This window comes from Poromitra crassiceps, assembly GCF_964638095.1.
Source record: "Poromitra crassiceps genome assembly, chromosome: 13".
NCBI lineage: Eukaryota > Metazoa > Chordata > Actinopteri > Beryciformes > Melamphaidae > Poromitra > Poromitra crassiceps.
In genome coordinates this window covers 42,551,760-42,563,668 of record NC_139644.1, presented here as the reverse complement: position 1 = coordinate 42,563,668, position 11,909 = coordinate 42,551,760, and the positions used below count along the sequence as shown (strand labels likewise).

Sequence of the window (11,909 nt, the reverse complement as noted above, 5' to 3'; positions counted from 1 at the left end):
TAGGCCTACTGTATTTGCATTTAACAGAAGATTTATGTTTACTTCTTGTAGGTGTAGAGCTGGTTTGCTGGGAGGCCAAAACCGTTTCTGTTGTTATTTAGTAGTCGTGGTAATGGGAGTTGTCCTATTAGTAGCAGTAGTGGTATTAATAGTACCAATAGTAGTAGTAGTGGTATTAACCCTAGAACACTAACGTGATTTAAAGTCACACCATCACTAACGTCGGGTGTATTTCACCCGATGCAATATACCCCATAAAACATACTTCTCATCAAAATATCTTAAAGTACAACAATACATGGCAAATTGAGGTACTCTTCTTTTGTTTTTAAATGTGAAATATCACAAAAAAACACAAAAAAGTTTATTATGGGGGACACTATAAAAAATATGTCAAATTCGGGAAAAATGAGGTAATCGTTATAAAAAAAAAAAAACAGGAGCTCCCAACTTCTCCTTCGGTCCACCCATTCATGGGACTTGTGTGGTGAAAAAAAAAAAAAGTCACCACAATAACATTAACCCTAACCCGAAGATATTTTACCCTCTATCACTAACGTCGGGTGAAAATCACCCGAACACGTAGCCGGTAGAAAAAACCATGAATGGGAGCAGGGAAACAAACCTACATTCAATGACGTCAGTGAGCATCCTGAAGGTACCTAAGGACCCGCCCACCTCAGACAGCAGCAAGACAATGAAAATCACGTGAATTCAATTGTCCGGGTGAAAATCACCCGACGTTAGTGTTCTAGGGTTAATAGTACTAATAGTAATAGTACTAATAGTAGTAGTAGTGGTATTAATAGTACCAATAGTAATAGTACTAATAGTAGTAGTAGTTTCAGTATTCTATGCATTACCGTCTTTTTGTAGTAGGCCTAGTAATATTTCGTTCATCCAGCAGTTGAAGTCGAAGACAGACATGATTTCACGTCCCGCTGCGTTGAGAGGGCTGCTGCCACACGTTTCTTCTGGCTACAGTGTAGAGGAAGGAACAGAGGTCAGTCAGTTACAAACACTGATGGACAGTGCAAAATTACTCTCTCTCTCTCTCTCTCTCTCTCTCTCTCTCTCTCTCTTTCTCTTTCTCTCTCTCTCTGTCTCTCTTTCTCTCTCTCTCTCTCTCTCTTTCTCTCCACTCACCCTGTTCAATACAAATTCTTCTTGGTCCTCGTCTTCAAAGCAGGTTTCAGAAATGTGACATATTTTACTGTTTTTTGTTGCCTTACACCATTTCCATAGGGTGCATCCGACCACCACAGAATCAGTCTGCATGGGAAAGAGGACATGCGCCGAGTCAAATGTAATTCAGTTTAAAGCCCCCAATCTGGTCTCTATGCAGCCACATGCATGCTGTGTAAATTTCCATAGATTCTAGACAGTATCCTCATATACTTACTGCATTTTTAGGTCTTTCAAGCAGGATCATGTGGTTTTCAGACACAATTGACATCTTGAAATGAAAAGGCAAACGAACAAAAGTCAAACTCATTTCCAATCACAGTGAACTAGAAGAGTCCTTTCATTTTCATATCATTCCATTTCGAATTTGGCACAAAGAGAGAATGCACAAGTATGACGGTTTTGATACTTTATAGCAGGTATGGTCAGTGTTGGGCAAGTTACTTTCAAAATGTAATATACTACATATTACTAGTTACTTTCAATTGAAAGTATTAAGTTACTTTACAATATTACTGTCTATGTAGAGTAATTTGTTCCTTATTACACTACTTTTGCATTACTTGCACCAAAATAACAGCAGTAGCAGAATGACATTGTCGCCTCGGAACCATCACGAAAAATAATTTCAACCATCTTGAAGTCAGTGTAAACCGTCCAAAATTCTTACGGTTATCCTTTTCCTTTGTTATTGTCATCTATAGTGGTTATTTGCATAAAAACACACAATTTGATTAGGAAATGATTGTATTTTATTGAAATATATGCTTTGATAAAAAAAAAAAGTAACTCAATTTGTAACTTGTGTTATACTTGTGTTAAACTTGTGTTATAAAACAAAGTAACTGGTAATTGGTAATAAGTTATATTACTAAGTTAGTGCTAAAAGTAATATTATTATTAATTATATTAACATGTTACTTTTGTAATGTTACACCCAAAACTGAGTATGGGATGATATGCTTATCTCATGATACGAGACAATATGGGATTCATGATTTGATACAACCACTATATGATGTGATAATATATAAAATGACGGCAAAGTCTGACTGTCCTGAATTATGATTATTTCTGAGCCACAAATCTGTCTAAAGATGATGTTGGCTTCCTACAATGTAAGCAACAATTTCAAAGTGTCATTACAAATTGCAAATATCATTTAGATCAGTGTTTCCCAAAGACTGGGTCGGGACCCACAGGTGGGTGGCAGGATATTTTATTTGGGTCGCCAATTAAATTTCTCAGAATTTCTTCCACAGTCTTTATTTAAAATGTGTCTATTGTTTTACTGAGAGGAAATAAAAACAATGAGACAGCCTGTTAAGTCTTTTAATTTATTTGGTCTAATTTATAAAGTATTAAACGTGTATAATGTGACTTGCTTGGACAAAATCATATATTGTGTTGTATAGAAATGTGATTTTATGAGACAATATTGATTTTGGTGCCTCCTAGTGGCTCACCTGGTAGCACGCGAACGACGGAGGCTCGGTCGATCGGACGGTCGACGTGGGTTCGAATCCGACCCGACGCGCTTTCCTATCTGCCCACTGTCCTATCTAAATAAAGCCACACAAAAAACGCCCCAAAAAATAGTAAAAAAATAAATAAATAAATAAAATGTCTGTTTTGGGGTTTCGTCAGATTTTAGTCAAATAAAGCATTGGCTTTCATTCTGTGTAAAGATTATTGTGAAATTTGAATGCTAAATATAGTTTTGAAGCTCATAAATTTAGGGTTACAAGCAGAACTATCTTACTTTGTCAAAATTTGAGGCCGTTTTTCTCAAACAGTTTGGAAACAGCCAACAGGCCATAAAGAGATGTATTTCACTCAATCTTTGGAGTACAGAGATAATTTTGACATCAGCAGAAAGCAACAGTCTATACGACCCCAAATGTGACTGATTTTGTCAGAGCAGGTCACATTATGTTGTCAATAACACGTGCATAAAATAAAGTTAGGACTGGCAGTAAAAATGGTCAGCAACATTCATTTATGCACAAATTCGCTCTTCTTGTGATTTATAGATAAGGGGCTCTATTCTCCCCCTGGCCTTAGGTGCTAAACTGGCCTTAAATGCAAAAAAACACGCTTTACGCCTGCCTACCGCTGACTCGGGAAGATAGCGCCATGTTTTTACGCCCCGAAATGCGCTTTACGCTGAAGAGGTGTGGCACAGTGCCAGAATAGGCCAGAATGGGCGTTTCGGCCTTAAATACCAGCCTAAAGCGATCTTCCCAACTGGCGTTAATTTTGCGGTTAACGCTTTTCAAAACCAGGCCTTATTCAGTGCTACCAAACACCACACAGACATACATTTGCATCTCTCCCAGCATGCATTGAGGCTTAATACATTTTGACAAGAAAAAGCAACCAAATCAGCCTAAGTAGGCTAAGTGGAAGATAGAAATAATATTTATGTTAACACAACATGCCATTCTAGAACATTTAAATATTGGACAAAATAAAACATAAAAGTCAAAACACAACCCTATGTGAAACATACATGTAATCCAGGTGGCATATATATCCGTCGCAAATACAACATGTTATAGTCGAGTGACAACCGTAACACGGTTGTACTGTGATGTCCGCTCCAACAAGACTTAGCTTACTTGACACGTACTTTTTCAATAAAAACACATTTATGCCATGACTTTACATAATGTAGGCTATATTTATGTCGCATCATTTAGCCTGTGCTGTGATGTGCAGGAGCAGCAGGTAGCCTACAAGTTATAAAACTAAGTCTGCACTGAATGAGCCGAGTGGGGGTGCTTGTTCACTATTGTGAAAGTTATGCGTTTACAACATATAAAGATCATGGAAGTGGATGGTATCAGGAATGTCACCGATAGTTAACGTTCTATATTGTACAGGGAGACCATCAGCCCTGCTGAACAGATCTGTATTTGCCTGTTTTATTCAAGCTATGATCTGTGATGCGCTGAGATATCCAAATTGGTTTACTGGAGACCACCAATCCAACACTTGTGAATAATTCTACGCTTAAAAAGGCGTGGTTAGGGCACATTGTCACACGCTTTTTGGTTTTGTTCTTCACTATCCGGATTCTTGGCCAAAATATTTGACTGGTACTCTAAGGCTTATAAAATAACCCTTCAACCAGAGGCGGAACTTGCCATCTTCGGCTGTTCTGAATCTTCTCTACTCCTCCCTACGGCTGTGCAGCAGGGGATGACTGTCGCAAAGAGACTCATTCTAAAGGAGTGGAAGTCCCACTCTCCACCATCTTTTCAGTTGTGGCTGACGGACATGGTTTCGGTTGTGCGCATGGAGAGACTCAGGTACATGAGGGCGAACTCACTTGGGAAGTTCTCGACTATTTGGGACAGGGCCGTAGCCAGGGATTTCGGGCCCCATGAAAGGATATCACATCGGGCCCACGGATGCCGCCGTCCAAAGGGCGGTGGCGGAAATTTTGGGCCATTTGAAGCCCAATTTAGAGGAATATCTCATTTTAAATCAGAGAGTTCCCCAAACTTTTGAGTAGCCAGTCAGTTTGAAAGAGTAGCCGGATCATGTTCGCGGCGTTTGTTCCAGTGGTCCTTTTCCCAATTAATAAACAAACCTCAAATATGTATCGATGAGTGTGACAATTGAAATAATACCTAACAAATATTGTCATGCCGTAACCCAGGAACTTTGATGATAGAGAGGACCACAAAAAAAATGTCCTCGCCACCAGAGGGCCAGATTTTGCTGAGGGTTGGGGGCCGAACGGCGGTGGTGCGGAAAAATTTGGGCCATTTGAAGTCAGGTTTAGAGGAATAACTAATTTTAAATTAACAGTTGTGATGTCATTATTCAGTCTTAAACACCAATATTTGATCCTTTTCTCACTCACTCCTATGTCACCACTTGCTCTCCCTGCAGGGCTTGAAATTAGCTTTTTTGGCCACCTGCCAATATGGCTGCTAGAAGTTACCAGCCAATTAGAAGTTCCACTAGCCAAAATGTTTTTCTTCAAATAAACCAGAATATGAGTGGGTTAATTTAAGCATAAGTATCAGTAAATGGCACGGGATTCTCAAAGCCTGTGTTGAGGGTCACACGAACAAAAATGCACTCTTGAAGCTAAATAAATCCAAAACCAACAAGTTAATTATTTACATTTTTTACTTCAATGTAGAACAGTAATTTCTTACACATGAGATTACTTTTAGCCTTTTAGTCATACAGATTATTGAAAGATATTCCATATTCCAGACTGAAATGTTATAACAGAAGTAGAGTATTGGCCAGAATGAACATTTGGACACTTATTCAGCGGGTATCTTGTATGTTGCGTTCAGGTGCACTGTAATTTTTTTTTTTTTTTTTTTTTTTTTTGGGCCCCTGTCAGTCAAGGGCCCTTGGAATCGTCCACACTTTCCTCCGTGAAACTACGGCCCTGATTTTGGACCCGTTCCTGGCCTACTTTGACGAGGTTAGAGGTTAGAAATGAGTGACTCTTTCCAGCTACTCTAATGGACTCCATCATTTTTTATTATTATTATATATTTTTTTACAAGCACCTAAGCACCTTACACGTCTGGTAGCACTGTGTTGTAATGTCGGTATGTGTATTTTTTTTTTGTATTTTTTTGTATGTGTATTTGAGTTTGTTTCACTTTTGTTCTGAAAATTGAAAAATAATATATTGGGGGAAAAAAGGGGGGGGGGGAGGCGTGGTTAAATGGTTAGCGCCGTGGATTGTGCTGTCTAGCGCCAAGGAAGAATTTGGGAATGCGCCTGACCATGCCCACCAATAGTGCCGGGCCAAGCTATAAACGCAAATTTAAGGCCAGGGGGAAGATAGAGCCCAAGGCCTGTTGTGAATTGGAAAGTGGGTCCCCAGAAAAAAAGGATTGGGAAACACTGATTTAGATGGAGAGCTTGTGAAATTCTGATGGTCAGGCATCTCATTTGTGATTACGACAGCAGAATAAAATGGAGCTAATACTGTGAAATATGTTTCTGCCCGCGATACATTTTTGTAGCGGGATATATTGAAATTCGATGAGTTTATTTGAGTTCATCATACTCGCTGTTATCTCCCCACATAAAATGAAAAATCTTCTCAAGTGAAAAATGATAAAAGTACATACAATGTCTTTGTCAAGAATGTATTCCGCACATCCCTCCTCTGAACGATCAGTCCAGCACAGCAACACCTGCAAAACACACAGCAGCAGTGATCAGTCCAGCACAGGAACACCTGCAAAGCACACAGCAGCAGTGATCAGTCCAGCACAGGAACACCTGCAAAACACACAGCAGCAGTGATCAGTCCAGCACAGGAACACCTGCTAAACACACAGCAGCAGTGATCAGTCCAGCACAGGACCACCTGCAAAACACACAGCAGCAGTGAAGGTCCAGCACAGGAACACCTGCAAAACACACAGCAGCAGTGAAGGTCCAGCACAGCAACACCTGCAAAACACACAGCAGCAGTGATCAGTCCAGCACAGGAACACCTGCAAAACACACAGCAGCAGTGATCAGTCCAGCACAGGAACACCTGCAAAACACACAGCAGCAGTGATCAGTCCAGCACAGGACCACCTGCAAAACACACAGCAGCAGTGATCAGTCCAGCACAGGAACACCTGCAAAACACACAGCAGCAGTGATCAGTCCAGCACAGCAACACCTGCAAAACACACAGCAGCAGTGAAGGTCCAGCATAGGAACACCTGCAAAACACACAGCAGCAGTAAAGGTCCAGCATAGGAACACCTGCAAAACACACAGCAGCAGTGATCAGTCCAGCACAGCAACACCTGCAAAACACACAGCAGCAGTGATCAGTCCAGCACAGGAACACCTGCAAAACACACAGCAGCAGTGAAGGTCCAGCATAGGAACACCTGCAAAACACACAGCAGCAGTGAAGGTCCAGTCGAAGATTTCATGTTAAAACACAGAGCTGTCTGCAATTGGGGGGGAATTAAACAACTGAAATTTTGAAATTAGGCTACAACTGATAGTCATTAGGCTTGGGTTGACATTCCATATTATTGATATAGTGCACCCAAAATTTCAGATTATTTGGCTTTTTCAAATGGCTTTTTGGAAATCCGCCTAGGTATCTCCCTACAAAAACCACTGCCAAATACTCATGTTTTGGTATTTTTTCATCTGCTTTCAGTTGGGATGTGGTAAGGCCTGTGGCTATGTCTCCAACTGTTTACACTCTAAAAGTGTTTTTTATTCTAGGCGAGAATCAACTACTGTGTTTGAGCAGAGCCCTGTACTACGAAGCTAGTTTAACAGATCCGCGATAAGTCCCTTTGATCTGGTTTGACTGAACAGGATCAAAGCTATCTAGTTTAAGGATACTACGACGCTGGTTTTCTAGTCGATAACTGAACCTGGGATCTGCCTGTGCACGCGCACGTTTTTCGCTCGTGCACAGGCGCGCGTCCACGCGAAAGAGGTGCGCTAGCCAATCACATTATGAACAGCTGAGTTGATCCACGCCCACACCCATTTCCACACCCATTTCCTCATTCAGCGCAGCCACAGTGTGATCAGAGATTTTTGCGGATATTTAATGTATCCGCGATTTAATGTCAGAATGAAAATCCGCGTTGGATAGTCTGCTGAAGGGCTGTCTAAAGCAGCAGCTTGTATTCACATCAGTCATTTGATTTACTTTGATCAGCGATTTCTGTCTGATACAGCTGCATTGATACAGGCAGCAGCAACAAATGTAAAAGTGTAATCTCAGTCTATACATTTCCACAATCTGTAAGCCTATTTAGACCATAGATTTAGAAACGCATGCTCAATGAATAATGATCTCTATCACTCATGTGTGTGGTTGCACTGATCGAATAATTCATATATAAAATAGCCTAGTATAAAGCCTAATAGCCTACTATAAAAGAGAAAACTGCTGAACTGAATTGAGACGATGCGGGCATAGTTATCATTGATAAAAACTAGCCTATTTTTGCTCATATATTGGCATACAGCCTACAGGACACAGTTCCAGCTGAAAGATGCAAGAATAGCCTGCATATTTAGTATTGGGGCTATCCCATATTTAAACTAATATCTATATTATATGTATAGGCTTTTCTGGCATGTAGGAGAATATCACCCTCACTCCATTTGAGGGTCCGTTCATGATATGCGCCGCGGTGATTAATAGTGATCATATTTCTCCACGCATCGTTGAGCTGTTAAGACATAAAGTGGTAAGTAGGCTTAATTTAATTATGTAGCCTACAGAGCCACGAATGTTTTGCTTGTTCTATTCTCAGTTGACTGCAATCTATTTTTCATATGGCGATCTTATGAATGGTGAGTGACTCCAGAGAGCCGATATTATATGGGTCTCTCATGGATTTTGATCTTATCCTCTGAAGCTAACCTGGTCGCGACCAGGTTAGCTTTGCAGCGTCAGTTGCCATGGTGATTGAAAGTTAACTTGCTTTGTAGTACGGCTAAACCAGGTTTAAACTCAAACTTACTCGGATAAGCCATTAAACTAGCTTCGTAGTACAGGCTACTGGTGTTACTCAGAGTCAGTAACACATAGAGTCATTCTGACACTTGGGAAAAGGTCAGGCCCTTGTCTGTAACCCCAGCGGTTCAGCCACAGTAAGCATTTTAGTTTGGGTATGTCGTTTTCACCATTTTCTTCAGAAATAGGTGGCTTTTTAGCCTAACCCGAACCACAACCCTAACTTAACCTTAACCGATAATCCAATAATCAACCCACTTTGTATCATTAATAATCTTGGTAATATCAGCACATGGGCAGTGTTTATCTTTTCTCTCTGTTTTCCTCACGTATATCTCCCATTTCCTCCTCTGACAAAGCTGTTATTGTTTATTGTTTATTTTTTAAGTATGTGCACACATCCATGAAGAATGGCATTGAGAGCCTTAACGAGCCTTAATGACTTGCAGCTGGCGGGGGCGGAGTTTCTGTAGGTAGAGAAGTTTCCATGAGGAAAACAGAGAGAGAAGGTAAACACTGCCCATGTGCTTACCGAGATTATAATGACACAAAGTGGGTTGATTATCGGTAAAGCCATCTTTGAAGAAGTGAAGCTAAAGGGACTTGAGAAAATAGTCAACATAGGATGCACTGCAAAATGAGAACACGTTGAAGCATACCAATTGGCCCAATGCTTCAGTAGCTACTGACCGTAACACTGTAACACCAAATCCAGAGTGACATAGTGAACGATGACGTTAATGTGCAGACTCACAAAACCGCTCTTCAGATAGAGCTTAAGAAGTTAACTGAGAAGAAATATTAACTAAGTGAAATGGTAAATGGCCTGCATTTATATAGCGCTTTTATCCAAAGCGCTTTACAATCAGTAGTTACATTCACCCATTCACACACCGATGGCGGCAGCTACCACGCAGGGTGCTGGCACACCAACGGGAGCAATTTGGGGTTCAGTGTCTTGCCCAAGGACACTTCGACATGCAGACTGGAGGAGCCGGGAATCGAACCACCGACCTCTTTTATCCAAAGCGATTAGTGGACGACCCGCTCTATCTCCTGAGCTACAGCCGCCCCGAACTTCCCCCGAAATTCCCCAACATTTTCATTTTAAGATTGGTCTCATCTCATCTGAACTTGTCGTGGTTTCTTAACATACACACTGTTTGAATAGGGCTAACCAACCATAAAACAAGCACACATTTATGTTCATGCAAGTTTGACAACATCAATGCGTTCTGTGTGTTGTAAATGGTATAAATGGTATTGAAATGTTGAGTAATGTAAAACAGTACTTAATTGTATAAAATGTGTTTTTAATGAATGAATTTAAAGGCTTCCCTTTTCACTGCAACTATTTAAAAAAAAAGGTGGAAAGTTATTATCAAAGTAAACAAAAAAACAATAATATATCATTTTGCTTCCAGGAATCCCATTTATTTGCAAGTTGTTTAAGCTGCCTTCACATGATAAGCGATCTTCAGAGAAAGGTCAGCGGTAAGTATGTCAAAGTTTAAACAATTTGAACTTTGACCTCAACTCACGGGTGGAAAATTCGAGCGGTGCGCGACGCCCCAAAGGTAGCGCTGCTGCATCGTTAGGAGGCAGCTCTCGCCCCACAGAAAACAGGATGGCTGTTTTAGCACGGATCATCTGTGCGGGGCTTTAGTGTTTTAGCACGGATCATCTGTGCGGGGCTTTAGTGTTTTAGCACGGATCATCTGTGGGGGGCTTTAGTGTTTTAGCACAGATCATCTGTGAGGGGCTTTAGTGTTTTAGCACGGATCATCTGTGGGGGGCTTTAGTGTTTTAGCACGGATCATCTGTGAGGGGCTTTAGTGTTTTAGCACGGATCATCTGTGGGGGGCTTTAGTGTTTTAGCACGGATCATCTGTGGGGGGCTTTAGTGTTTTAGCACGGATCATCTGTGGGGGGCTTTAGTGTTTTAGCACGGATCATCTGTGGGGGGCTTTAGTGTTTTAGCACGGATCATCTGTGGGGGGCTTTAGTGTTTTAGCACGGATCATCTGTGAGGGGCTTTAGTGTTTTAGCACGGATCATCTGTGGGGGGCTTTAGTGTTTTAGCACGGATCATCTGTGAGGGGCTTTAGTGTTTTAGCACGGATCATCTGTGGGGGGCTTTAGTGTTTTAGCACGGATCATCTGTGGGGGGCTTTAGTGTTTTAGCACGGATCATCTGTGGGGGGCTTTAGTGTTTTAGCACGGATCATCTGTGAGGGGCTTTAGTGTTTTAGCACGGATCATCTGTGGGGGGCTTTAGTGTTTTAGCACGGATCACCTGTGAGGGGCTTTAGTGTTTTAGCACGGATCATCTGTGGGGGGCTTTAGTGTTTTAGCACGGATCATCAGTTCTGTGAGGGGCTTTAGTGTTTTAGCACGGATCATCTGTGGGGGGCTTTAGGAAGCAAAATAGGAAGAAATGTGTGAGAACTATTTTCACGTATAGACACTTGTCTTAACTTTTGAAGACAAGCGCTTTTTAAAATAGCACTCAAGAAGATATGTTGTTCCTATAAAGGTTTTGTGAATCCAGCCCGTTTTGCAATTGGATACATACTGAGTATGAACACCTGTTGAAGAACAGCTATTCAGAAGGTCATAATATAGAATATAGTGGAAACTCCTTTAAGTGACACTTACGAAGACAAGGGCCAAGGTTGGGAATCTCCATGACATCATGCTGCTATGGCGACCATCCAGACATCACACTGGGGAGAGAGGCAGAGAGACGCACATTATACTATAGCATGAGAGTGTGTTGTCAGGTTACACACACAAGGTGCAATATCTGATGGCTGGCATCGTTTCTTTTATTGTATTTGTGAGTGTACTTGTGGGTGTTCCAACAAGGAATTGCACACGTTTCGAGCAATTTGAGATGAATACTGAAAAACTAGATCAGTGGTCCTCAAAGTGGGGTCCGGGGACCACCAGGGGTGGTCCTGGCAGTCCACATAGCAAATTCATGAATTGTTCAACTTAAGCATTATGAAGGAGAAGAAAAGCCAGCACTCTCAAAAATGTCCTTTTGTTAATTTAATTGAAGCAGATGGCAGGTACAAACGTTTCGACAGAAGTCTTCCTCAGTGTACAAAGAACCAGGAAATGATAGACCCTTATATACTGTCTGTTACTTCCTACTTCAGCTTTTCAAAATAAAATAAAATAAAATAAAATAAAAACTTAACAAGTCATATATAGATAAACACAGTAAAGTAAA

General features: G+C 41.1%; 1 long non-coding RNA gene across 1 annotated transcript in view; it reads right to left on the bottom strand.

The window, feature by feature from the left end:
- LOC310787748 overlaps positions 1-6,352 on the bottom strand; it is a 9,030-nt gene extending 2,678 nt beyond the window's left edge. Inside the window, exons 1-4 of the long non-coding RNA XR_014553274.1 lie at positions 6,303-6,352; positions 1,403-1,456; positions 1,147-1,272; positions 864-978 (exon numbers count right to left, since the gene is read on the bottom strand). This is a non-coding gene — a long non-coding RNA (uncharacterized lncRNA). The remainder of the gene's footprint in view (positions 1-863; positions 979-1,146; positions 1,273-1,402; positions 1,457-6,302) is intronic.
- Positions 6,353-11,909: the final 5,557 nt, after the last annotated feature.